The sequence below is a fragment of the Mustela erminea genome, chromosome 8 (assembly GCF_009829155.1).
Source record: "Mustela erminea isolate mMusErm1 chromosome 8, mMusErm1.Pri, whole genome shotgun sequence".
Taxonomy (NCBI): domain Eukaryota; kingdom Metazoa; phylum Chordata; class Mammalia; order Carnivora; family Mustelidae; genus Mustela; species Mustela erminea.
In genome coordinates this window covers 99,544,935-99,572,252 of record NC_045621.1, presented here as the reverse complement: position 1 = coordinate 99,572,252, position 27,318 = coordinate 99,544,935, and the positions used below count along the sequence as shown (strand labels likewise).

Sequence of the window (27,318 nt, the reverse complement as noted above, 5' to 3'; positions counted from 1 at the left end):
GCACCCCTTTGATCACTGTGGCATTATTTACAATATCTAAGATATGGAGGAAAACTAGGTGTCCATGGGTAGATGAATGGATAAAGAAGATATAGATAGATAGGTTTATCTTATTTTATTATATCTATTATTACATGTATATTATAAATATTACTCATCCACAAAAGAATGAAATCTTGCCACTTGTGATAATATGGAAGGACCTAGTAGGTGCTATGCTAAGTGAAACAAGACAAATACTGTATGATTTCACTTATATGTATAATCTAAAAATTGAAACAAATGAACAAAATGCCACAAACATGTAACTACTTGCAAAGGGGGGTTAATATATATAATTTACACCAAAAATCATAGATATAGGTAACTGCTGGTTACCAGAGGGGGAGGGATGGGGAGTGGGTACAAGAGGTGAATGGGATTAATAGGTACAAACTTCCAGTTATAAAATAAATAAGTCATGGGGATATAATTTACAGCACAGGGAATATAGTTAATAATATTACAATAATTTTATATGGTGACAGATGGTAACTAAACTTACAGTAAGTATATTTTTTAAGAATGTATGATAATTTATATAAGCATTGTATATTAATAGTTACATGATCAGATTTTTCATGTATTATACAAAATCTGAGATTATTTTCATTGCACATTTATGTATCTCCTTAGGATATATTCCCAGAAGTAAGTTTTTTTGATTCATATTAACAAGTCAAATTCTAGAAAGACTGAAATCAATCTATATTGCTATGTGCTACACAAGTGTGTGTGTATGCTTGTACATTTATTTTTTTGTGGGTAATTTTTTTTTAAGATTTTATTTATTTGAGAGAACACAAGCAGGGGGAGTAGGAGAGAGAGAAGCAGGCTCCTCACTGAACCTGATATAGGATGGGACCCCAGGAGCCTGAAATCATGACCGGAGCTGATGGCATACACTTAACCAACTGAGCCACCCAGGCGCCCCAGCATTTGTTTGTTTCATGCCATAATAAAAAAAATGTTACCCATTGTGCTGATTTGGATTGTCTGAAAGACAAAAACAAACACAAAACATTAGAGTTGTAATTAAATTATGATTTAGTTTGATCATCTTGTCATAGCTTTAATATTTTGTGTTTCATTTGTATCTATCAGAGTATGTTCCATGAGGTTATTCATGTCTTTTTTTTCTTGTTGATTTCTAAAGGTTCTTTTTATATTGTAAATTATAATTTTGTTTTCATGAATTCAACAAATATTTTACTCAACTGTTTACCTTTGTACTGTATGTATCTTCTATAGAAAAATTTAAAATCTTTATGTGAGTATTTCTAAAATTTCCTAATTTTTTAAAAGATTTATTTATTTGACAGAGAGAGAGATCACAGTAGGCAGAGAGGCAGGCAGAGAGAGGCGGAGGTGGGGGGGGAAGCAGGCTCCCTGCTGAGCAGAGAGCCCAATGCGAGGTTCTATCCCAGGACACTGAGATCATGACCTGAGCTGAAGGCAGAGGCTTAAACTCAGGCACCCCTATTTCCTATTTTAGATCCTAGTAGTACATCAAGAGAAGCTTCCCTAACTCAACATTACAAACTTCACATGATTATTTTTATAGTAATTTTTTATAATATATATGTACTCTAAATCTTGATTATCAAATGCAAGTCTCAGTCTTTATATTAAATTCTAGTTAAACTGAAAAGAGAATTCAATATTGTGAATGGAAATTTTATTGTTCATTACCTTCAAAAGAAAACTCGAGTCATTTCCTAAAACACCAATATTTTGATTGGTGATGAACACCTTTTCCTTGCTCATGTTTTTATTTAATATCTTCCATCATCACATTAATCTAAGTCTGTGTGATAATGTAGTAGTGAACATTGTTTGTGGGGTGTGAAAGTGTTTGTGTGGATTGTGTGTCTGGCCCAACCTTTACTGTGCAGACTTGGACAAGTGATATAACATTGCTTGCCTTAGTTTCCTGGAGGTGATAACATCTTTGAGGAAAACCAGTACTTTTCTTTTAAAGGATGAGCAGCTATAGGAGGAGTTAATAAAGAGGGACTCTTATTAAAGGAAAGGGTTATGCATTGGAAGTATTTCAGAATAACTGACCTTTTGATAAAAATACAAGCAGACATTGATAAAGATTAATGTTCTCTTTTATATGCTACTTATGAAAAATGATCTGAATACTAAGCTGATGAGAAATATACATATTTTTTTTCCAAAAGGAAACAGAACTCACAATAGAACTTTACAAAGGAATTATTCTAATGGCTATTTAATACCTGAAGAAAGTTGATTTCTCCCATAGTAAAGGTAACATAAAATCCCTCTGATATCTGTATTTGTAAAGTTCCTGACAGCACGCACCTCAAATATATAACAAATTGATATTCAATCTCACACACTTCATGTATACTCAAGTGGACTGGCATGTGGTCCATGCTGTCCTGGTTACATCTTCCAAAAGAGGCCAAATCTTCAGCCCTGAAGCTCAACCAAACCAAATGAACACTGAAAATGCCAAAGACAATGTCCAGAAACCATCACGTCAAAGCAGAAACCAGAGTATCAGGTTCAAGAGTAGATTTTTATTCCCTTAAAAGCTAAATGCCACAAACATGTAACTACTTGCAAAGGGGAGTTACTGTATATGATTTACATCAGAAATCAGAAGATCAAGAGAAAATTATTTAAAAATTGAAGTATGTAGATCTATTTTTTTTATTTTTGTGCCCATTTCTGCTTGATTCCAGAAGCCCAGTTTACACTTTGACTGTTTTATGACTCCAAATTATTCTTTCCCTCCCCCTTTTTAAAAAGTGTATTCTGATGTTCTTTAAATTTTCTGAATCATAAAATTCACTAGAAGCACTTCATAAAATTATGAACTCTAGGAGATCACTTGAGGTGAGACACTGAATTCTATATTTTACAGGGTGCCTCAGGTCACCCTTATTGTTGGGCAAGTTTGGGAAATGTTCTTCTGCTCTATCAAAACTCCCTTTATTTGGAGCCAAAGCAATTGAACAATCAGGGGTTGGAAAAGTTTTATTACAGAATATGAAAAAAGGGCTTCAGAGTGAGTGTTCCTCCCTTACTGTGAAATTAATCATCCTTTCAGTTTAGACTACACTAAGGAAGTTATTCTTCGAAGCAAAAGTAGAAGGCTTTAAAATCTCTTCCCAATGCTATGTCCTGGTCAGAGTCCAGAAGTAAACTGTTATGAAAAATCATTCCTGGCTCATAAAAAGAGAGATGCTAGGCGCAAAGTAATAAATGTTACTCTGGTATTACACACTCAGTGGCGTAGGAAAACCACCTTTTTTTAAAAAAAATACCATTTAAAAAGATGCTATATTTTCTTTAACTTAGAAATATTCCTAATTGAGGCTTTCAACTTTCTGAAATAGAAGTAAGAACCCACAGATGAGAAAAATAGTGTCATAGTTCTGATAATAGATTAGAATAAAATCGAATGGGGATTCAGGGAAGTGGTAGAAGACACTGAACAAGTAGATGACAAAGACTGGACAGAAGACATACAGTTTGCTCAGTGACTGAGTTAAGGCACTTGATGCGCTATTGGGATTTAGTCTCAGCAACCCACTGCATCTGAACTCCAACCCACTGCATCTGAATTCTGCATAGAGGAAGGTTGAAGTTCCATATCTGGAAAGCAAGGTTGATAATGGGACATATGCCATAAGTTTATTATGTATGTAAATTAAGACAGTGTTTGTGAAGTAGTTGGTATATCTTCAGGGTTTAATAAACATTAGGTGCTTTTATTGTTGCTTCTGTTGTTTGGGAATATAATGCTTGCAATAATTATGATTACTTAGAGTTTACATTATACAGTGTCAATTAATTTAGTCATACCGAACTGGGTTTTAATTATACAATTCTGAGATAAGTTAATTTCCCAGGTATTCTTAGAGATGTCTAGACTCCTTAAACTCTTGATTAACACCTGAATTCCAGATTAGGACTTAGAATGGAATGAAGAGATAGAAAACGTTCCTTACAAAATTCCTCCTTAGCCCGTATTATTTCTACTTAGACATGTTCTCCGTATTAAGTCATTGACATGTACTTGTTACTAAGAAAGCAATTAAATTAACTTATCCTGAGGTTGCATAAGAGATAGCCAACTCAACAACAAAGGTGCATTTGTTTGTAATACCACTACTAAATACCAGCATACTCAAAGATAAGAAACAAAAGTCAATGAAAATAAGGAAAAAGAATAAAATCACTTTACAAAAATGTTCTTCCCAAAAATCAATTAGACTGATAATCTTATAACAAAACTGACAAAAGAAAAAAGAGAAAACAAAACTAAAAATAAGAGAAATAAAAAAGAGAGTACCACCAAACCATTACACGGTACTAACTACCTTATCGGTGGTAGTTAGTACAGCTCTGTGTCTATAAATCTGATAACCTAAATGGCAAGGGCAAATTTCTTGAGAGCTACAAAACTACAAAATCTTCTTAAAATGAAATAGGTTATGCAAACAGTACTATTTGTATTAAAGAAATTAAATTAATATCTAATAAGAATTTGAAACAAAGAAAATTGCAGGTCCAGATGACTTCATTGGTGAACTCTATTAATGAATACCAACTCCACACACACATTATCAGAACACAGGACAGAACAGAATACTTCCTAAATCACTTTATGAGGCCAGTATTATTTAATACCAAAACCAGATGAAGATATTAAAGTAGATACAACTGCTCGATATGCTTCATGAACATAGGCACAAAAGCCTCCACAAAAATTCTAACAAATAAATATCCTCTAAAAGGAGAATATCTAATGACAAATAGAATTTATTCTAGATGCAAGACGTCTTTACTATTTGAAAATCAAGTATTATATTTCAAGTATTATATTCAAGTATTATCAACAAACAGCCCCCCAAAATATATTATATTTTAATTGATGCAGAAAAATCACTTTATATTCAACACCCAGTTGTGATTAAAACCTCTGAACAATTATAATTAGAGTCAAACATCCTCAATGTGATAAATAGCATTACCAAAAACATACAGCTAATGTCATTCTTTATGGTGGCATACTGAATGCTCATTCCCTTGGAAACAAGGCAAAGAATCCATTCTCACCGTTCTTTTAGAACATTAACTGGAATTCCTAGCCAGTACAATAAAATGAAACAACATATATACTTAATAGAAAAAAAAAACTATGTCTATTCTCAATTGACATAACAGCCTATGTAGAAAATTAAAAAAAACTACAATAAGTTTCAAAACTTACAAATGAAACAATGATAATAAATTAATGATGTTAAAGGATAAAATGTCAATGCAAAAAATGAGTCAAAAAGTAGCAATAAATAATTAGGAATTAACTTTGAAAAAGTAGTACCATTTATAATAGTGTCAAAACTATGAAGTACTTAAATATCAATCTAAAAAAGGTATACAGAATTTATATACTTAAAACTACACAATGATGAGACAATGCAAGTATATTGTCATATATGGTATTCACAGATTGGAACATCTATGTAATTAAGATGTCAAATCTCCCAAAACTGATCTACAGATCTAACACAACTCCAAATGGAATTCCAGCAAATTTAAAAATATATTGACGAACTAATTCTAAAATACACATGAGTTGCAAACAAAATAAACCAAAACAAAACTTAGAAAAACCAAGACAGTTTTTAAGAGCAAAATAGGATTATTCACACAATCTGATTTCAAGATTTCTTATGAAGGTACAGTAGTCAGCTTAATATATTAGAGAAATGATGGATATATCAGAATAAGATAAAGTCTAGAAACATGTATACATAGTGAATTTCAAACAAGGTTTCCATGGAAGTCAATGGTTTAGTGAAGAAAGATTAGTCAGACTTTTCAGCAAAAGGTGCTACAATAATTAGATATTTTCATATAAAACAATAAACCTTTAACTATTGCATCATATATTAAAAATTAACTAAGAATGAATCCTAGACCTCAGTGTAAAACCTAAAAGTTCCAAAAGGAAACAAGCCTGGAGAAAAACCTTTGTGACTTTAGGCTAGGCAAAATTCCTTAGCTAGAAAGCCAGAAGCACCAGGCATAAATCAAAACAAAACAGAACACTAAACTGGATTTCACTTAAATTAAGAATGTCTGGGGGTGCCTAGGTGGCTCAGTGGGTTAAAGCCTCTGCCTTCCACTCAGGTCATGATCTCAGGGTCCTGGGATCGAGCCCTGCATCAGGCTCTCTGCTCAGCAGGGAGCCTGGTTCCCCCCTTCTCTCTGCCTGCCTCTCTGCCTACTTGTGATCTCTGTCAAATAAATAAATAAATAATCCTTTAAAAAATTTTTAAAAAAGAATGTCTGATTTTCAAAAAAAAAAAAAAAAGCATTTATATCAAATGAAATGGTTAACTACAAACTGGGAGAAAGTATCTGAAATCTTATATGATAAAGGACCTGTATCCAACATAAATAAAGAACACATAATTAAATAATAAAACTAACTCTCCCAACCAAAAAAAAAAAAAGGAAAAATATTTGAATAAACATTAACCCAAAGAAAATACATAGATAGAAATTGAGCACATGAAAAAAAATTTCAATATGATGAGTCTTTAGGAAAATTCAAATACCACTAACACTTAACTGAAATGGCAAATGACAATATATATGATATCAAGTCATGATTATATTGAGTAAGGGGAAGTTTCAAACATTTTTGGTGGTATTAACAAATGGCACTTAAGAAAATGATTTCATAGTTCTTTAAAAGTTATATATTTACCATAAGATTCAACAATCCCCATTCTTAAGTATTTCTCAAAGTGAGATATAAATCTATGTTCATACTAAAATCTGGGTCCAGAGGTTTATACTAGCTCTTTGGATAATCATCAACACCTTAAAACTACCCAAATGTTCCTCAGCTGGAGAAATACATGAATAAATTGTGGTATATCAATTCAACCCAATAAGATTCACCAATAAAAAGAAACAAACAACATCCATGGGCCTCAAATGCATTATGCACAGTAAGAGACCAAATTTAAAAGGCTACATTATTTCTATTTATATGATATTCTAGAAAACACAAAACTGTAGACACAAAAAACCACCTGAAAGTTGCCATGTAATGAGATGAAAGAGAATAGTTAGTATCAAGTAACATGGGGTAATTTTTTGGTGTGTTGGCACTATTCTATATCCTAACTGTAGTGGTGAGTCCACAACCACAGGCAGTTGTTGAAACTTGTAGACCTGTACATTAAAAAGGCCAGGTGTTTTTTGCATTTAAATTATATCTAAATAAGACCCAAAAAATACCCCAAAACAAAAAGGAGGTATTTGATATTTGAGATAAAGCCAGATATAGATGAAGAAAGGAAAAGAGAGATAATTTCAGAAAACTCTTAATCCATTAAGACACTTCAAGAATGATTTCTGTATCTGAACTGTCTTACTCTCCATCACAAGATCTGATTTTGTAAATAAAGATTTCGTTTTTTATCTTGTTTCAAGAAACCTCAGTGCTGTTCTTTTTTCACATTTCAACATCTCTAAAATTTGAGGACACCGAAACAAACAGAAGATCAAGCTTACTGGAGCACAAGATAATGGTGCATCTTCAATTGATGATGTCAGATTTGATGAAATGCAGTCATTAGTCTACGTTATCGAACAAACTGTGATAAAACGAAGTATGACTTTATCAAAAGGGTTAAAGACTAAAATGTGGCTCTGCTGCCCTTCCTTCTACAAGACACTACTTACCAATTACCCAGCATCAACTCCTAAATGGGAAGGACACCATTAATATGGGACTGGGATTTCATTATGTCACTGGAGAATTTAAGCAAAGATCCCAGGGAACTATAAGTTAAAAGTGAAAATCAATTTCAGGGCGCCTGGGTGGCTCAGTGGGTTAAAGCCTCTGCCTTCAGCTCAGGTCATGATCCCAGGGTCCTGGGATCGAGCCCCGCATTGGGCTGTCTGCTCCGCGGAGCGCCTGCTTCCTCCTCTCTCTCTCTGCCTGCCTCTCTGCCTACTTGTGATCTCTGTCTGTCAAATAAATAAATAAAATCTTTTAAAAAAATGAATATCAATTTATAAGGAAGTGTTTAGGCCAGCATGGTCAACTGCACATCCTGCAGGGATGAAAAGGTTCCATCTGCTCTGGCCGCAGGCCACAGGTGGCTATGGACTACGTGAAATGGGGCTAGGGCAGCTGAGGAACTGAACTTATCATTTACTTAGCATTAATTTAACTTTAAATGGCCACATATTGATTAGTGGCTTTGCACTGGACAACACAGACTTAGCCATGGGGTTCAAGCATTTTTTGGATTAGGATAAAAGGAACAGATAGTTGGTGGCTCTACGACATAGCTCTTGAGGAAACAGCTCTGTGTTGGCCTTCATGGTGCTGCATCAAATTTCCGAGGATAACGGATAAACAACAAGTAAGAAGATTAGCACAGGAGGCAGCTGGGTCAGCAGTAAGAACACTGACCATTTCTCCGTTCTCACATCCTACCTACAGGCTTCCAGGCTTTTCATGCAATTAAGCATTCCCTTCTCCAGCAGAGAAATCTCCAGTGGCCCTGATTTTATCTTCATTTTTTTTCCTCAGTGTGGTAGTAAGAAGATTAACACCATCAAAAGATGCAGATAAAGTACTAATATTACTTGTATTTACTAAATACATAACAGCTAGTGGTGAGAATAATAAGCTTCAGGATTATAATCCAGATCTTACTGAGATTAAATAGAAGTCACAGCCTTCCCTGCAGATGAGCCAAAAATTAATAATCAGGCATTGACATTTTATATCACTTTTGACTATTGTGCTTTGTAAGTTTCCAGTATATTTTTGTACTTCATTTATTATACACTTTGGACTAAACAGCTTTATAAATTAAAAAAATGTTCTCGGTAACAAATAATTAGTAAATTCAGATTATTTCCAAAGTAACTTAATACGTTTAAACTTTTTACTCCCAGTAAAACCTAACAATTTAACTAAATTTAACTTAAAATAACTTATTTTAGGGGCACCTGGGTGGCTCAGTGGGTTAAAGCCTCTGCCTTAATCTCAGGTCATGATCCCAGGGTCCTGGGATAGAGCCCCACATCGGGCTCTCTGCTCAGCAGGTAGCCTGCTTCTCCCTCTCTCTCTCTGCCTGCCTCTGCCTACTTGTGACCTCTGTCTGTCAAATAAATAAATAAATAATCTTAAAAAAATAACTTAATAATCACCAATGTAATGCATGTATGGACCTAAATATATACATACATGTGTTTTATATGTAGATGTAAGTATAGATATAAATAGATTATATCAGGGCTATTTTCATATGGTTGTGCAGCTTATTCTCTACACAAAAAGAAAACAAGCAAACAAACGAACAAAGAGAGGAGACAGGAGACTGAAAGCCAAACTCTGTGTTGGCTAACCTCCTGTACAGAACTGTGTCTGACCAGACGAGAAACCAGCTTTTTTTTTTTTTTTTTTTAATTTAAATTCAAGTTAGCTATCATATGGTGTGTTATTAGTTCTGGGGTAGAATTTAGTTATTTATCAGTTGCATGTAACACGCAGTGTTCATTACATGAAGTTCCCTCCTTAGTAAGCATCTCCAATCACCCCTTCCCCTCACCCAAGAAAGCACTTTTCATCACAGAGCCTGCTGATCCCTTGTCAGCAGTGTGGCCATGGAGGCAAATGTTCCATGTAACACTTCTTGTAATGTGTCTACCTGGAGCAGGAGTATCCTGTTTATCACAAAGGTGCAGTGGCGCCGACATGTTCCTAGATGTGTTCCATATATCATGTTATATTTAGCTGTGTTTACATCTCCATTATTTGAACAAAGGAAAGCTCTATCAGAATTCTTGTACAAGTGACAGAATTGGATTTTAGCTAATTAAGCCTAAAAGATGTGTATTACAAAGGTATTAGGGGTCTCCAAGAAGAGTTGGGAACCAAGGATGGGAGCTAAGCTTCTGGAAATATTACTTAAAGCTATAGCATGAAACTGGCTGGTGGGGGAAACAAACAAACGAAAACACACACACGTGCGTGCACACACACACACAGCTGGTATATGGAACTCTGTAGAAAACTCCTATCTCCCTCTCTCCACAGAATCCATTTCAGTAGTAGGAACATGAATATGGTATTGATGCCCGTGAAAGCCAATGCTTCTGTGACCACCAACTTAGCAAAATTAAGAGACACCACAGAAAGCCTTCTCTTTCATACTGAATAATTCAGAACTGAAGTTAATTCTTGGTGGTCTAAGTTAGATGCCTATACCCCAACTCTGAGACCCCATGGTGAGAACACTGAAATACGGGAACTATAGGAAGGCCTATCAAAAGATGAGGGGAAGAAAATTAAATTATGTTATCTTATACACAGCCAATAGAAACATAACATTTCATGTAAAACAATAATGTTAGGATCTATAGCAAATGAATCATTAACTGATTACCCACTTGATTTTCATTATTATGATTTTTGGCTTTTATATGATGGCACAGAAAACTTCCTGTTTCTTAAGAACAGTTCGAGAACTCATGTTAGCACAATAATTAGTCAAGAACTGGGTCTATAAATGTGGTACAAAATGGATATTCTTATAGGGTAGACTATTAATTCCAAATATAAACAAAGACTCTCATGATTACAGCAAAGCAAAGTAGGAAAAAAAACACACATCCATGCAGTGCAATTGTGAAAATAAAATTAGAAAAAGACATAAAACCAGAGAAAGTGAAAGGAAAGCATAAGGATAAGAATTATAACAGGACCTGTGATAAGATGGTAATTTCAATTAGGCTGTTGGACCTCAAATAAATTGAAGATTGTCTTCCATGGGATTGAGGTTACATAAACAAGCAATCTGAATTTTTAAAGCTCCAAATACTTTTTTTCATTAAAGGAATCTCTGTGTACCAGAGACATTTGTATATTAAAATTTTGGACCCAGAAAAATTTCATACTTTATTTAGCCTAAGCCTCTCATTTTACAACCAAATATTTGATGTATTACTTTATTTTATAATGACAATGGATATGGTCACGGAAATGGAAAAACAAGGCAAACAACTCAGAAGCAATTCACTTTGACTATGCTTCACCCTGGGGAGGTAAAAAAGAAAACAAACAAGGTTACCAGAGTTGGTTTTTTATGGCCAAGAAATCTGAAATGTAGCTGTGAAAATGAGAAACAGACATCTGGAGTACATAATGATATAAGAAATACAAAATTAAATAATATAGTAAAAGGCGCTGATTGAAGGAAAAACAAGATTAATGGAGGCTACAGAAAGGAGAGAGGGCCTCCTGGGACACTTGCTCTATCTAGGACTACCTTCTAAACAGATCTCTAAATGCACTTCTGATTTCCCTTGAACAATGTTCTCTGGCTGGAATAGTTGTTTCTTTGGTCTGGTTCTTTTCTCATAGTTTTGAACAATGCATCATGAAATCTTGGATTTTTTTTTCTTCTCACCTGTTGTTATCTTTGGTGGTACTTTCAAAGGCTCCAATACATATTGTTCAAGTTCTGATTTATCTTCCAAAATTACTTTTGACACTTAGACCATATTAATGAGGAGATTTTCCTCAAGTGTTATTGGACAGCTCCAAAATTTAAAAAAAAGAAAGCTATAATCTATAAAATGTCTACTGTGCCAAATGACATATTTATCTGGGAACCATGATTAGAACCCTCTCTATATTATCAGAGTTGGTTCAAATAAAACTCCAAGATATGGGCACAATCATCCCCATTTATAAATGAGGTTATATAATTTCCCATGTTTACAGAACTGGCAAATAATAGTATAAATTTTCTTATTCTAATGCCCATGTGTTTTCTGCTGAAACCAATACAGCTGAAATTCCCACCTATATTAGGGGCTTTGGCGTCACCAATAAAATGATGTTATGATTCATTCACCGTCAAATTCACTAGATATTCTCTTAACAGTTTCCTGACTTTTAAAATTTCTCAAATTTCAAAGAGACATAGGGGGAAACAATTCTGAATAGAAATCTTTAATTCCCCTTTACATAACAAGTATTCTGAAGATATTGCATGTTTTTACCACTGCAAGTACTACTGCCTGAATTGGCTTCATGGGTATGTGCCTGGTTTTTACCATCTTGACATTTTTAACAATTACATCTCTGAGTCCTTGTTTTGTAACTGAAGTTTGCTGGGACAGCAGAGAATGCGTGTGAACAGAGGAGATACACAGAATAGGCATGTCTGCATCGCTTGCCATCCGTTCATGTACAGTATTTATGATGCCTCCTAAGCACAGAACTCCGGTAAACCCATAATGTGTTAAAGTTCAGTAATACTCAAACTGTGTACAAGGTAAGTGTGTTGTGTTTACAAACTGAGTAAGGAGGGGATGCTGACAGCCCTCAAGACAGCATGTTCTCTGAACTAGAGCTTACGTGAATAAAAAGAGAAACATGAATGATCAAGAGACTATATTGTATTCATTTTACAAGTGTTACCTCTCTGTGTTAGTCAACCATTTATACGGAAAATAATGCCACTGAAGGAAAGAGAAAGAGGAAAGCCCATTATTCCTTTACCTTCTAAATCCTATCTTACTCATCAAGTTAAAGGTAGAGATTGTTGGCAGAATATGTACATATGAAAAAGAAAAACAAAAACAGCTGAATTAATTTCATTCCATATTTCCATTGCCTAACTAGAAAGAAATGCATATGCATATACAAGCTAAGAAATATAAATTGTATTATTTTAGCAGTTCTATAACTAAGATAAAAATGCAAAAAACTGGTATTATACAGTACAAACTCTAAAATTCATGCTAATAGTTAAAATTTTAATTTTTCTTTAGAACATTAAATAATAACCATAATGAAACCCAACACCATGACAAGTTGATAAAAATAAAGCACAAAAGAAAGGAAAAAAGTTACATATTTTAGTAACTTTAATGACATTTTCTGCCTGCTTTTTGAATAAGAGGTCTCATGTACTCATTCTGCTCAGAGAGCCACAATTTATAAACCTGGTCAGAATACTACCTGAGAGTTAGATTTTGTTGACATTATTTACTCTGGGGTATTTGTCATACCATATTTTCTTTTAGCATTTATTTAAGTTCAATTTCAAGCAATGTGAGTAGTCATAACAGTAGTTTGGTATCAAACTACTTGCAATAAAGTATTTTGTAAAAAAAATATATATATTTTATGAAAAAACTAATAAAGAAATCTGACATTCAGGAATGGTCACAGTATCTACTGACATGGTTTTTCCTTAGTCTATTTCTGTCAGCTAAGGAGGACTTAAAAGACCAAAGCTATTACTTCTGAACTCTCATATCTATAAATTGGACTGGTGTAGAGGTGAAAACTAAGTTTCAGAATCCGGAGATCAAAAGCTAGCTAGCATCAGGTTTTCCACTCACCAGTCATTTAACATTGGGCAATATGCTGAAGTTTTCTGAACCTCAGTTTGTCATTAACTAAAGGGAATGATTTCAATGAGATAAGCCTTAAGTAGTTGCCAGTTACAAACTGGAAATGATATAGGGGAAATGGCCAGTATACAGTTACCTAGCAGGGCTTCAATAAATGGAAGCTATTATAAAATTCTAGGAGAATCTATTTCTTAAATTAACTTCCATAGCATGTTTTTATATCCTTAGATGACATGATGATTAATCCATTTGTGGCTTGTTTGTGAGTACAAAGTGGCAAAACTAGAAATGATGACATACAAAAATAAATAAATTCTTAAAATGACTCATTGCTTTTAGCACTTAGGATATAGTTAATTAATTAAAGGGTGAAAACAGAAAGCAGCTGGCCTGGGGCTGATAGAACTGGCAAATGAATGAAAACTAATGGATTCTTTCTTGTAATATTACTGACAGAATTCCTTATGTCAAACTGACAAAGATTCAGTATCTTTGGAAGTTTCTCTGTACAGTGGACATATAAAAGCCTATCATATCATTACAATTATTATATTAGTAAAGCCATCAGCTTACATTTAAATGCATGCTATGAAAGTACTATCTGAACATCATATTCATAGACATTTGCAGGGGGTGGGGGATGTGGTTAAATCAAACTAGAGATTTGTGACTATATCAACCAAAATGATGAAAATTTGGTTATTTCCATATCAAAAATGTAGTCTTGAGGTCTTAGTTGAACTGCAGCTTTTTACAGATGTATATTAAAATGGACTCTATTTGAATATTGAAACTAATTGGAAATAGATTTAATTCTTTTTTTTTAAATTTTTTATTTTTTATAAACATATATTTTTATCGCCAGGGGTACAGGTCTGTGAATCGCCAGGTTTACACACTTCACAGCACTCACCAAAGCACATACCCTCCGCAGTGTCCATAACCCCACCCCCTTCTCCCAACCCCCCTCCCCCCAGCAACCCTCAGTTTGTTTTATGAGATTAAGAGTCACTTATGGTTTGTCTCCCTCGCAATCCCATCTTGTTTCATTGATTCTTCTCCTACCCACTTAAGTCCCCATGTTGCATCACCACTTCCTCATATCAGGGAGATCATATGATAGTTGTCTTTCTCTGCTTGACTTATTTCGCTAAGCATGATACGCTCTAGTTCCATCCATGTTGTCGCAAATGGCAAGATTTCATTTCTTTTGATGGCTGCATAGTATTCCATTGTGTATATATACCACATCTTCTTGATCCATTCATCTGTTGATGGACATCTAGGTTCTTTCCATAGTTTGGCTATTGTGTACATTGCTGCTATAAACATTCGGGTGCACGTGCCCCTTTGGATCACTACGTTTGTATCTTTAGGGTAAATACCCAGTAGTGCAATTGCTGGGTCATAGAGCAGTTCTATTTTCAACATTTTGAGGTACCTCCATGCTGTTTTCCAGAGTGGTTGCACCAGCTTGCATTCCCACCAACAGTGTAGGAGGGTTCCCCTTTCTCCACATCCTCGCCAGCATCTGTCATTTCCTGACTTGTTGATTTTAGCCATTCTGGTGTGAGGTGATATCTCATTGTGGTTTTGATTTGTATTTCCCTGATGCCGAGTGATATGGAGCACTTTTTCATGTGTCTGTTGGCCATCTGGATGTCTTCTTTGCAGAAATGTCTGTTCATGTCCCCTGCCCATTTCTTGATTGGATTATTTGTTCTTTGGGTGTTGAGTTTGCTAAGTTCTTTATAGATTTTGAACACTAGTCCTTTATCTGATATGTCGTTTGCAAATATCTTCTCCCATTCTGTCAGTTGTCTTTTGATTTTGTTAATTGTTTCCTTTGCTGTGCAAAAGCTTTTGATCTTGATGAAATCCCAATAGTTCATTTTTGCCCTTGCTTCCCTTGCCTTTGGCGATGTTCCTAGGAAGATGTTGCTGCGGCTGATGTCGAAGAGGTTGCTGCCTGTGTCTCCTCAAGGATTTGGATGGATTCCTTTCTCACATTGAGGTCCTTCATTCATTTTGAGTCTATTTTCGTGTGTGGTGTAAGGAAATGGTCCAATTTCATTTTTCTGCATGTGGCTGTCCAATTTTCCCAACACCATTTATTGAAGAGGCTGTCTTTTTTCCGTTGGACATTCTTTCCTGCTTTGTCGAAGATTAGTTGACCATAGAGTTGAGGGTCTATTTCTGGGCTTTCTATTCTGTTCCATTGATCTATGTGTCTGTTTTTGTGCCAGTACCATGCTGTCTTTATGATGACAGCTTTGTAATAGAGCTTGAAGTCCGGAATTGTGATGCTACCAACATTGGCTTTCTTTTTCAATATCCCTTTGGCTATTCGAGATCTTTTCTGGTTCCATATAAATTTTAGAATTATTTGTTCCATTTCTTTGAAAAAGATGGATGGTACTTTGATAGGAATTGCATTAAATGTGTAGATTGCTTTAGGTAGCATAGACATTTTCACAATATTTATTCTTCCAATCCAGGAGCATGGAACATTTTTCCATTTCTTTGTGTCTTCCTCAATTTCTTTCATGAGTACTTTTTAGTTTTCTGAGTATAGATTCTGTGCCTCTTTGGTTAGGTTTATTCCTAGGTATCTTATGGTTTGGGGTGCAATTGTAAATGGGATGGACTCCTTAATTTCTCTTTCTTCTGTCTTATTGTTGGTGTAGAGAAATGCAACTGATTTCTGTGCATTGATTTTATATCCTGACACTTTACTGAATTCCTGTACAAGTTCTAGCAGTTTTGGAGTGGAGTCTTTTGGGTTTTCCACATATAGTATCATATCATCTGCAAAGAGTGATAATTTGACTTCTTCTTTGCCGATTTGGATGCCTTTAATTTTCTTTTGTTGTCTGATTGCTGAGGCTAGGACTTCTAGTACTATGTTGAATAGCAGTGGTGATAATGGACATCCCTGCCGTGTTCCTGACCTTAGTGGAAAAGCTTTCAGTTTTTCTCCATTGAGAATGATATTTGCGGTGGTTTTTCATAGATGGCTTTGATGATATTGAGGTATGTGCCCCCTATCCCTACACTTTGAAGAGTTTTGATCAGGAAGGGATGCTGTACTTTGTCAAATGCTTTTTCAGCATCTATTGAGAGTATCATATGGTTCTTGTTCTTTCTTTTATTGATGTGTCGTATCACATTAATTGATTTGCTGATGTTGAACTAACCTTGCAGCCCTGGAATAAATCCCACTTGGTCGTGGTGAATAATCCTTTTAATGTACTGTTGAATCCTATTGGCTAGTATTTTGGTGAGAATTTTCGCATCTGTGTTCATCAAGGATATTGGTCTATAGCTCTCTTTTCTGATGGAATCCTTGTCTGGTTTTGGGATCAAGGTGATGCTGGCCTCATAAAATGAGTTTGGAAGTTTTCCTTCCATTTCTATTTTTTGGAACAGTTTCAGGAGAATAGGAATTAGTTCTTCTTTAAATGTTTCATAGAATTCTCCTGGGAAGCCATCTGGCCCTGGGCTTTTGTTTGTTTGGAGATCTTTAATGACTGTTTCAATCTCCTTACTGGTTATGGGTCTGTTCAGGCTTTCTACTTCTTCCTGGTTCAGTTGTGGTAGTTTATATGTTTCTAGGAATGCATCCATCTCTTCCAGATTGTCAAATTTGTTGGCGTAGAGTTGCTCATAGTATGTTCTTATAATAGTTTGTATTTCTTTGGTGTTAGTTGTGATCTCTCCTCTTTCATTCATGATTTTATTTATTTGGGTCCTTTCTCTTTTCTTTTTGATAAGTCGGGCCAGGGTTTTATCAATTTTATTAATTCTTTCAAAGAACCAGCTTCTAGTTTCGTTGATTTGTTCTATTGTTTTTTTGGTTTCTGGAAATAGATTTAATTCTAAATATGTTTCGCAAATCCCTTTCAGTGCAGAAAAAGAAAAAACATTCTGTAGGAAGTGGGATGGGAGCTGGTCAGGAAAAGAATTCTGGTCCCAGGTTTGCTAACGGCTCATTGTACTACCTGGAACAATTCCCTCTCTCTGGTCCTTGCATTTATATAGTTTATTTATAAAACAGGAGGTTGAACAAGCTTTCTTTCATGTTTAATATTCTCAGCAGCTTTCATTTAGTCTGTGATTCCACATAAAAAAAAGATTAGTAATGATTTTTTGCAGGGCTTTTAAACTATCCCATGTTATAACAAAAGGACTAGTCAAAAATAAAGCCATTTTTGTTTTTCTAAATTAATGGAAATCTACCTCCCTTAGTTATCTTTAAGATTCAGTTCCTATAGATCTAATTGATTTGTTTCACCCAAGTTAACTGACAAGGTCATAGCTCTGCAAACATCACATTGATTTGACTCAATCAGCATCAATTACTCCCTGGTGATTGATAACAACCAGTGCCTACCATGGGTCATAATTTATAGATGATATTAACACTTTAGGGAGTGAAATATAGCAAGTCATAACTAATGTTCACTGCCAAGGTAAAATAAATATAAAGAGAGAGAGAGAGAGACACACACACACACACACACACAGATGTTAATACATCTAATCCATCTTTAAGAAAAAAAGGTTGTCCAGTGAAGAAACATGGCAGGGTAAGAGACTTGGGCACAGAAAGGACAAGTGAATGGGTCAAACCTGAGAGCATTATAAGTTTCAGCAGAAAGATGATGAGAAAATAGTGGAGAGAAACCTCTGCAGAGTGCTTATCAATTAGTAATAATTATGTTCATTTTAAACAGCAATCGTTGTCTTTTTCAGTTTGCTGTTGCATTTACTAAGCTTTAATGACAAATATTGCCAGTATTCAGGCATGTACTTCTAAACACAACACAGTAATCCAGGAGGGGTGAATTATTTCCTATAAAAAAAAGTTTATACAATTTATCTAGAATGACTAATGTATCACTGTCAGACATAATGTGATTAGTTTTATTATCTTGGAGTCATACAACAATTTAGATACCACACATAATGCCTTAAATATTAGAGGATAAAGGGGCAACATGAATATATGTTCTGCTTTGAGGTGGGTTCTCTATAGACATGCAGATTCAAATACTATTTTGGGAAACATGTTGCCTATATTCTAAGCCTTTAAGAGAATATTTTGATACTATTTATTTCCAGTAGCCATTAATATGGAAAGAACATAAATATGAAGCACTTAATACAAATTAAAGCATATCTATCATTTTTATTTTAAAAAATCTTGTGATTATATACCTCAGGTTCATTTAGATTACTCAACAACGTTAAAAAAAACCAAGAATTTCTAAAAATAATCATCACTGACCATTCAGATTACTAATTTAAGTTCTGAAGAAGCTTTTTTGGAACTGTTATTGGGAATTCAAGGCACAGCATAATAAAGCAGAACAAGTGAACTTAATTGAGTGAGAAGGAATAAGATTAAAAAGGAGAAAAACATGCAAGGATAAAGAAAATATCTTGAAAAAAGAACTAAAGAAAAGTAACTATTTTCTAAGTTTTATAAATTATAAGAAATGCACTCTTGATTTCAGATTCAAGGGCTACAATAAATACTGAACCTGACATATGAGTGCCTAATATTGAAATGACTGGTTTTAAAGTCATTAGAAGTTTGTTCTACCATTATTATCACCTTCTATTAATCAAGTTCACATTCAATTTTCTGAGAGAATCTATTGCTGCCATTATTCTCCACTTCTATTTCTGGCTTTATATAAATATCTATTTCCTAAACAAGTAAGAGGTTTACCCTAAACTTAATTCTGATACATTATTATGTTTTAATGCCAAGAGGAGCAAAAAAAATGTTAATGTTCTAGGCTCAGTAAACATATTTTAAGATTAAATTTACCATATTATCATGGAAAGATGGCCATGACAAATTATACGGAAAAAAAAAACACACTTTGTATATTTTAAAAGGAGTGATACATTTTTTAAGGCAAATAAGCATGTCAACATTGCAGTCGTGCTTATATCTACCTTACGTTTTTTTTTTAAAGATTTTATTTATTTATTTGTCACAGAGATAGAGAGATCACAAGTAAGCAAAGGGGCAAGCAGAGAGAGAGGGGGAAGAAGGCTCCTCACTGAGCAGAGAGCCAGATGCAGGGCTTGATACCAGCACGCTGAGACCATGACCTGAGCTGAAGGCAGAGGCTTAATCCACTGAGCCACACAGGCGCCCCTTATGTATGTTCTTGAGGAATATATGCCAAACATAACAGGGGTTCCCTTCAACTGGTGGCATTTCAGTTCATTTAAAATTTCTTCTTTATAATATTTTATATTATATGAAATTTTATCATGAACACTAAAGGAGTTAACAAAGGAGGAATAGGACAGGGGTCCATATGACTTGATAATTGATGCCTATGTACCTGATCCAGTAACTCAAAAGAGTCATGTAGAAGGAAAGAGGATAGAGTAGGTAAGATGTAAATAAATATAATCAATGAATAAAGCACAAATTGTGACTTTCACAGGTTCCCCATTTATAGAATATGATTTACTTTTTATAGTATTTGATGTGAAAATTTTTCTAAAAATTGGTATACTTTGATTAGAGCAAAATAAAAAGTTTATTCTGATACATGTGCACTATTAAGTAGTGGTTTTAAAACATATGACACATAAAGAATACATATTACAGGAGCACCAAATTATTTGGTATTTTTTATTTGTTTGTTTTTCAAATATAAGCCCCAGAATCAGAACTTTCTACTATGCTTATTTGGCCAGATACATATAATTGAAGACACTTAAAGAAGTTGTGTATTTGGAACACTATAAGTAGTACAAAAAGGCAATATATACTATATATAAAAAGTATATATAAAGTAATAACAGTCTAAATTTCAACCCATTTCTACTTCCAGTTAAATGCATTTACATAACTACAACAAGATAAAATCTCAAAAAAAATGCATTCATTGCTGTCCATTTATTTACTTGAAGAGATTTACTTACAAAAAAAAAAAATCCTGAAAGATATAGGGGAAATTAGAGAATAAATGCAGAATGTTTTAAAAATCAGAAAAATGAAGTTGAATTCCTTAAAAAATCCAATGTAAAGGTCAGAGTTATGGGAATTGATGTTGGGAGCCAGCTCTCTCTGTCCCTGATAATTACTCTGATGAGCGTATCAGCTAAATCATCTTGTCCATGCTAACATTTATTGTATCTCCTTTGCCCTCTCCTGTCTTAACAGTGACAATGAGCATACACATTAGGACTGAAAGATATCGATTGGTCTATAAACAATAAAGACCATTATCCTACCTTTTGAAAGACAACCATACAAGGGATTCATTGAAAAGAAGAAAGTAGGAAGAAGCATGTGGTGTTTTCCTATGACAAAATTACTTAAACTAAATTACTTAATTTTCATGCTTTCTGTGACTGATACAAGAACAACTCTCGCCCCAAAACCATTATTTATAGACTGTTCTGTTTGCTCAGCCAATCGCTGTCAATTTGGTACATTTCCTTATCTTTCGGTTTTTATATCCTTTGGTACTTCTGTTTTCAAAGACTTTCCTTAAATAATAATTAAGAAAAATAATTAAATTTTGTGCTTATTTTCATCCAGTTCATATATCTACTGACATTGCCATAAAAGGGAATTTTAATAAGGTTTTATCTATTCTAATATTTAATATAGCAAAGGCAATTTGCTTTCTAATTTTTACCATTGGCTTTATGGCCTTCATTTGGGTAAATTTAGAATTTAACTTTTTTTATGTTTATGTTAGTAAAAGATTATAAAGTGCTTATGATGAACTGAACACCATGCAGGGCATGGGGGAAGCAGGCTGGATGGAATTCATTCCTAGACTCAAGGAAATTAAACTGAGTAGACTGATGTGTAAATAATTCTGACAAAATTAGATACAATATAAAAAGAACATACTGGAGGGCTTTATGAGTTTCTAAATTTTACTATTAATAAAAAGAGTCCTGAGAAACATCCGCTTTGGTAGTTTGCTGAGTGACTTTGGTATTCAGACTGAATGAAAATTATTGAGTGAGTGACCTTGAATAAGTCATTCACTCTCTTTACACTATAATTTTTGCAACAATAAACTGTGAATAACACAACCCAGGTTTGTTATAAGAATTAAATAAAATAGTGCAGTTAAGACATTCTCTACAGGGGTTGGCCAGAAATAATCAATAAAAGAGAGTTAAAACCACCACTCTCCTCTTTCCTCATGATATTATCATCCCTATTATTGTCATTATCAACATAAACTCGCCTTTCAAGGACTAGGGCTCATCAGCTGGAAACAGGATGGCATTTTGGGGGGAAGAGAAGGAGTCTAAGTTAGTTGTAGACAGAGTTTAGCACATATACAGGGAGCAGTGGCAAGAAATGAGACTGGAGATGAAAAGCAAGGCAAATTGTTAGGAGTGTTTATGGGATACAAAGTAGTTTGAATTTCATTTAGACAGTGAGGATTCCCTAAGATACTTTTGAGCATGTGGATGGCAATTTGACTTACAGTTTTAAAGGCAAACTGCTGGTACTAATGAGGATAAATTGAAATAGGGTACAACAAGAGAAGCTAGAACTTGATATTTCTTAGGCATAGTCATCGTGTGTTTCTGTAAAATTATTTCTTTTTTTTAACTTGCATTAGATAAATTCTACATTACATTTTCTCTGGTTCCTAAACACTATACCTATAACTGTAATTATCTTAAATCTTTGAGCTAACTGGATAGACATCATTTCCCTTCTGCTTTACCTATACTGTATCCTCATTCAACTTTATTTTGTACCTTGTCCTTTGAATTGCCTGTATATTCTAAATTTGGGATATCTATCTGTAACTAATTGATGACCTCAATTACTCATTGAATAAGTATTTTTTGCTATGTGTGAGGCATGGACCAGAATCCATTCTCCTTTGTGCTTTCCCCCTCCTCATGTCCCTTGTAAAGTATGATTCTAGGCTTCATGTTGAGAATTCATTTTCAAGTATTTCCCTCCTTTGAAAGGTATTGTGAAGGCATAATACTCTATCCCCAGGGGTACAGGTCTGTGAATCACCAGGTTTACACACTTCACAGCACTCACCAAAGCACATACCCTCCCCAATGTCCATAATCCCACGCCCTTCTCCCAAACCCCCTCCCCCCAGCAACCCTCAGTTTGTTTTGTGAGATTAAAAGCCTCTATCAGAAAGGATGAATACCCAACTTTTGTAGCAACATGGACGGGACTGGAAGAGATTATGCTGAGTGAAATAAGTCAAGCAGAGAGAGTCAATTATCATATGGTTTCACTTATTTGTGGAGCATAACAAATAGCATGGAGGACATGGGGACTTAGAGTGGAGAAGGGAGTTGGGGGAAATTGGAAGGGGAGGTGAACCATGAGAGACTATGGACTCTGAAAAACAATCTGAGGGTTTTGAAGGGATGGGGGGTGGGAGGTTGGGGTACCAGGTGGTGGGTATTATAGAGGGCACGGATTGCATGGAGCACGGGGTGTGGTGCAAAAATAATGAATACTGTTATGCTGGAAATAAAAAAAAAAAAAAAAGAAAGGTATTGTGAAGATTAGTTTTATGTGTCAACTTGACTGGGCCCTGGGATGCCCAGTGATTTGGTTAAACATTAATCTGGGCGTAACTGTGTGGGTGTTTCTGGAAAAGATTAACATTTGAGCCAATAGATTCAGTGAAGGAGACTGCCTTCCTTCATCTGGGCACTGTACGCCCTGCTCATCCAATCCAGTGAAGACCTGAATAGAACAAAAGGCAGAAGAAGAGAGAATTGGGTCTTCTCCTGCCTTTAGAAATAGGCAAATATTGGAATTTAAACTATTGGCTTTCCTGGTACTAGGCCTTTGAACTCTGACTAGAACTATATGATCGCTTCTCCCTGAGTCTCCAGCTTGCTGATGGCCAGTGTTGGACATCTCAGCATCCACAATTGAATGAGGTGATTCCTTAAAATGAATCCTAGTGCCTAGATAAATAGATGGATAGATAGATGAATACATGAATAATGTATGAAAACTATATGCTCCTTCTTTTTACAAGTAAAATTTTCAGTAAGAATGTGCCATTTCTCGGGGCACCTGAGTGGCTCAGTGGGTTAAAGCCTCTGCCTTCGGCTCAGGTCATGATCTCAGGGTCCTGGGATCGAGCCCCACATCGGGCTTTCTGCTCAGCAGGGAGCCTGCTTCCCCTCTGTCTCTGCCTGCCTCTCTGCCTACTTGTGCTCTCTGTCTGTCTAATAAATGAATAAAAAAAATTAAAAAAAAAAAAAAAAGAATGTGCCATTTCTCTCTCTTTCCAATCCTTACATAGTATGGTCAAAGTTGATGTAGCAGATTTAGATCACTCTGACCGATAGCATTAATATTACTCCATGATCGTTTTCATCATATTCAACCTTTTCATCTTGGTATTTATGGGAAACATTTTGGCCTCTATTATCTTAGAGGCCTTTCCTAAAAAATCAGTCAGTTTCATTCTCTTTTTCTAATTCTTTAGGTTGAAAATGAAAATTACTTTTCTTCTTCTAATTGCTTAATATAAATTAATTAACTTTCTACTTGGGTGAACCATTTTAGAAGAGAATTCAGGGTAGAAAGGAGAAGAAGGGCAACAGAAGGAATGAAAGGTCCCAGTTATGTTCTTACAAAGCTTATAATGTGATGCCCTACCTTTAATTTTCAGGATCATTAATTTTCTTCCAATTTAACAAGTAGAAAGACTAATTTCCATGTCTACTTCCATTATACCTATAGGGATGAGTAAACCATTTCTACCGTATTGGCTTGTTTTGTTGTCTTTTTTTAAAATATAAACTTGTAGTTTCCATTTATTCCTTCTTTCAAAAAAAAAAATGTTTTAGCCCTAATTACTTCTAACAAAGACAGACAAGACTCAGACCCTTCCTTTAACTTTCTAATCATCTGAATGGGAGAAAGGCAAACACACTCTCACACACTTAACAATACCACAAGAACTGAGTAGGTGGTAAGATAATACAAGGTATGGTAGAGAAAAACTGTCTGGGGGTAGGTGTTGTGGGAAGGCCTGCATAGGAGGGGGCATTTGAGGTCAGGCTTGAGAAATGAGCAGGAGTTCTTTGTTTCTTCTTTTTGTCCCCCACATCCCCTTTTTCAGTGCTGCCAGGAGAGAAAGACTATATGCAAAAGCATGGTCTCCTAGGGGAGATCAGGGAGTGTGTCAACCAGAACAACATTGCTAGAGCAGAAAATCCCATGAAAAGAGGAGGGTAGATAAGGCCGGGGAGCCAAATAGGAATCACAACATGAAGGAACTTATGTCATTCTAAGGAAAAAAAAAATCTGCAAACAGTAGAAAGAATTTCTGTTTTTTTTTTTTTTTGGCCCCTAGCAGGTGGGTGACATACCAAAATATAAGCGACAGAACCAAGAACTTTGACAGCAATATGCAGAATAAATTAACAGAAAAAGTTATACTCATAACCAGGATTATACATTAACACTTCATTTATCAGAAAAGAGTAAAAACACAATTATCCTTATTGAATGCTAAGTGTATAACTAGCTCCCTTACTACCCTATGCCAAAAGGTACCTTTATCTTGACACAGATTTTTTAAGATCATAGAGATAAAAGTTGTCATGTCAAAAAGTTACTCAGGGGCACCTGGGTGGCTCAGTGGGTTAAAGCCTCTGCCTTCAGCTCAGGTCATGATCCCAGGGTCCTGGGATCAAGCCCCGCATCGGGCTCTTTGCTCAGCAGGGAACCTGGTTCCTCCTCTCTCTCTGCCTGTCTCTCTGCCTACTTGTGATCTCTCTCTGTAAAATAAGTAAAATCTTTAAAAAAAAAAAAGTTACTCAGTAATTTAAAACATTCCCTGAAATTATCACATTAATAGGAAGTCTTTCAGCAGCACATAGATTCAAGCTAAAGTGAATTAAAGGCACTTTTGAGTACCTAACTGAAACATACACAGACCCCCAAATGACTGAAATTCTGTATCACTAAGATCTGTTGATTTAAAATCTCTTTTTTAAAGTGAGGCCTTCAAAGAGAAAATTGAGTATCATTCATATGATAGAAATTCTTTGTGCCAACAAATTAGTACTGGCCACATGGAAAATATCATACACTCTTTTGAAAGTCTGTTTTCTGCCAACAAATCCAGAATTTAATTGACATATTTGACGTACCATGAATAAAAATTAGCTCTTAGCTCTTCCAAAGTAGAGGAAATCTGATATTTGGCAGATAACCTCAGCAGCAGCCAGCCTTCCTTATAGGTATTAAAGATGGAAACAAAGTCTGGTGGCTGGTTAAAAGCCAAGTATAAGAAAAGTACACAGGAGGAAGAATGAAGGTATACTTATTTTCTTACTCCTCGAGTTAGTATGAAAAACTAAGGAAGAATCTACTCTGAAAATATGGGGCACATTTCCATTCTAATTAAATAGTATAAAACACATAAAAATCCACATGGTAATTAAATGTAAAATTTAACTCTCTTTTTCCCCATTGAAAGCAGAACATTGTTAACCCCAAAGATTATTTTAAAGTACTCTAAAAGCAGCTTAACTTTATTTTAAAAGGTAATATAAAGGAATGAAAATATTTATAGGACATTGATCAATGGCATCCTAAAAGTATCACGCTTCTATATAAAGAGAATCTTGAAGGAAGAAAAAAGATTGAATCACAAAAATGTGAATATAGAAAATTTTAATCTATACTTTCTAAAATGTATATTATGAAATTAGTATTACCCATGGAATATTCTCCAGAATAAACTTCCATTTTACTTTGTTGACTGGCGCTAAATCCTGTCCAAGACCATAAATGGTTTCGGTTGTTAATGAACTAGAGAAGATAACATAAGAGTAACTCCTCTCACTTATATTGAATGTTTAACCAAGGCACTTGGGTCATTTATAAATATTAATTCACTAATCCCTGCAAGACCAGGTACATTATTTTTTGTCATTAATACTCTCATTCTTGCTGTTGCACTGTTTCCTCTATTTTCTCCCCATGCCTTCCTTCCCATCAATGCTGGAAAGGCACATTTTTAGGAGAATCACAACAACACAGAATCACCTATGCCAGCATCTCTGCCTGGTCTCAATTATTGCTTTGCTTTCCAACTGGGTTGGTGTCCCTACTCCATTAATCTATTAAGTCTTGGCTCCTTCTACCTTTGCTAGGTGCTGAAGGAACAAAGATGAATGATGAGGATCCTCTATCTGATTTCAATTATTGCTTTGCTTTCCGACTGGGTTGAGATCTCTATTCCATTAATCTATGAACTCATTCTCTACTCTCGCTTTTATACATCCTCATTACTTCCTTCCCATGTTGGTATAATTGATATAAATTAGTAAGGACATCTAAGGTTGAACAAAATTCCTTTGGATTGCTTTTAAATAAAGGAATCATAAAGGCTCACCCTTCTTTTTGCTGTGGTTGATGTTTCTTCTGGTCCCTGAAGTGAAAAATTACGTTTATCTCTCTTGGTAAGCTGTACTGGGATGGGGTAGTTACTTGCTATCCTTCTGGACATATAAAGTAATAGTATGAAATAAATTCTTCCTTCTTCCCAAAATAAAAATCACAAAGTATTTACTAGATGTATTTAGTCACATCCTTACCCAAGTTACCACAGTCTTCTGTTCATGAATTTATTTTTTATCACGCATTATTTTAATACAGCATTTATCCTGTTACATTTTAATTATTTGTACTCCTTGTAGGAAATATCTTGCCTTGTATAAAAATGTTTCAGTCCCAGTGTCTGGTAAACACTAGTCACTGGTTATTGTTTGTATAAGGAACTAATGGATGAGTGTAACCATTGT

At 34.8% G+C, this 27,318-nt stretch overlaps 1 protein-coding gene across 5 annotated transcripts in view; it reads right to left on the bottom strand.

Annotated features, from left to right (window-relative positions):
- The window catches only part of DPP10 (dipeptidyl peptidase like 10), a 1,361,251-nt gene that overhangs the window by 161,477 nt on the left and 1,172,456 nt on the right, over positions 1 to 27,318 (bottom strand). The window lies entirely within an intron of this gene.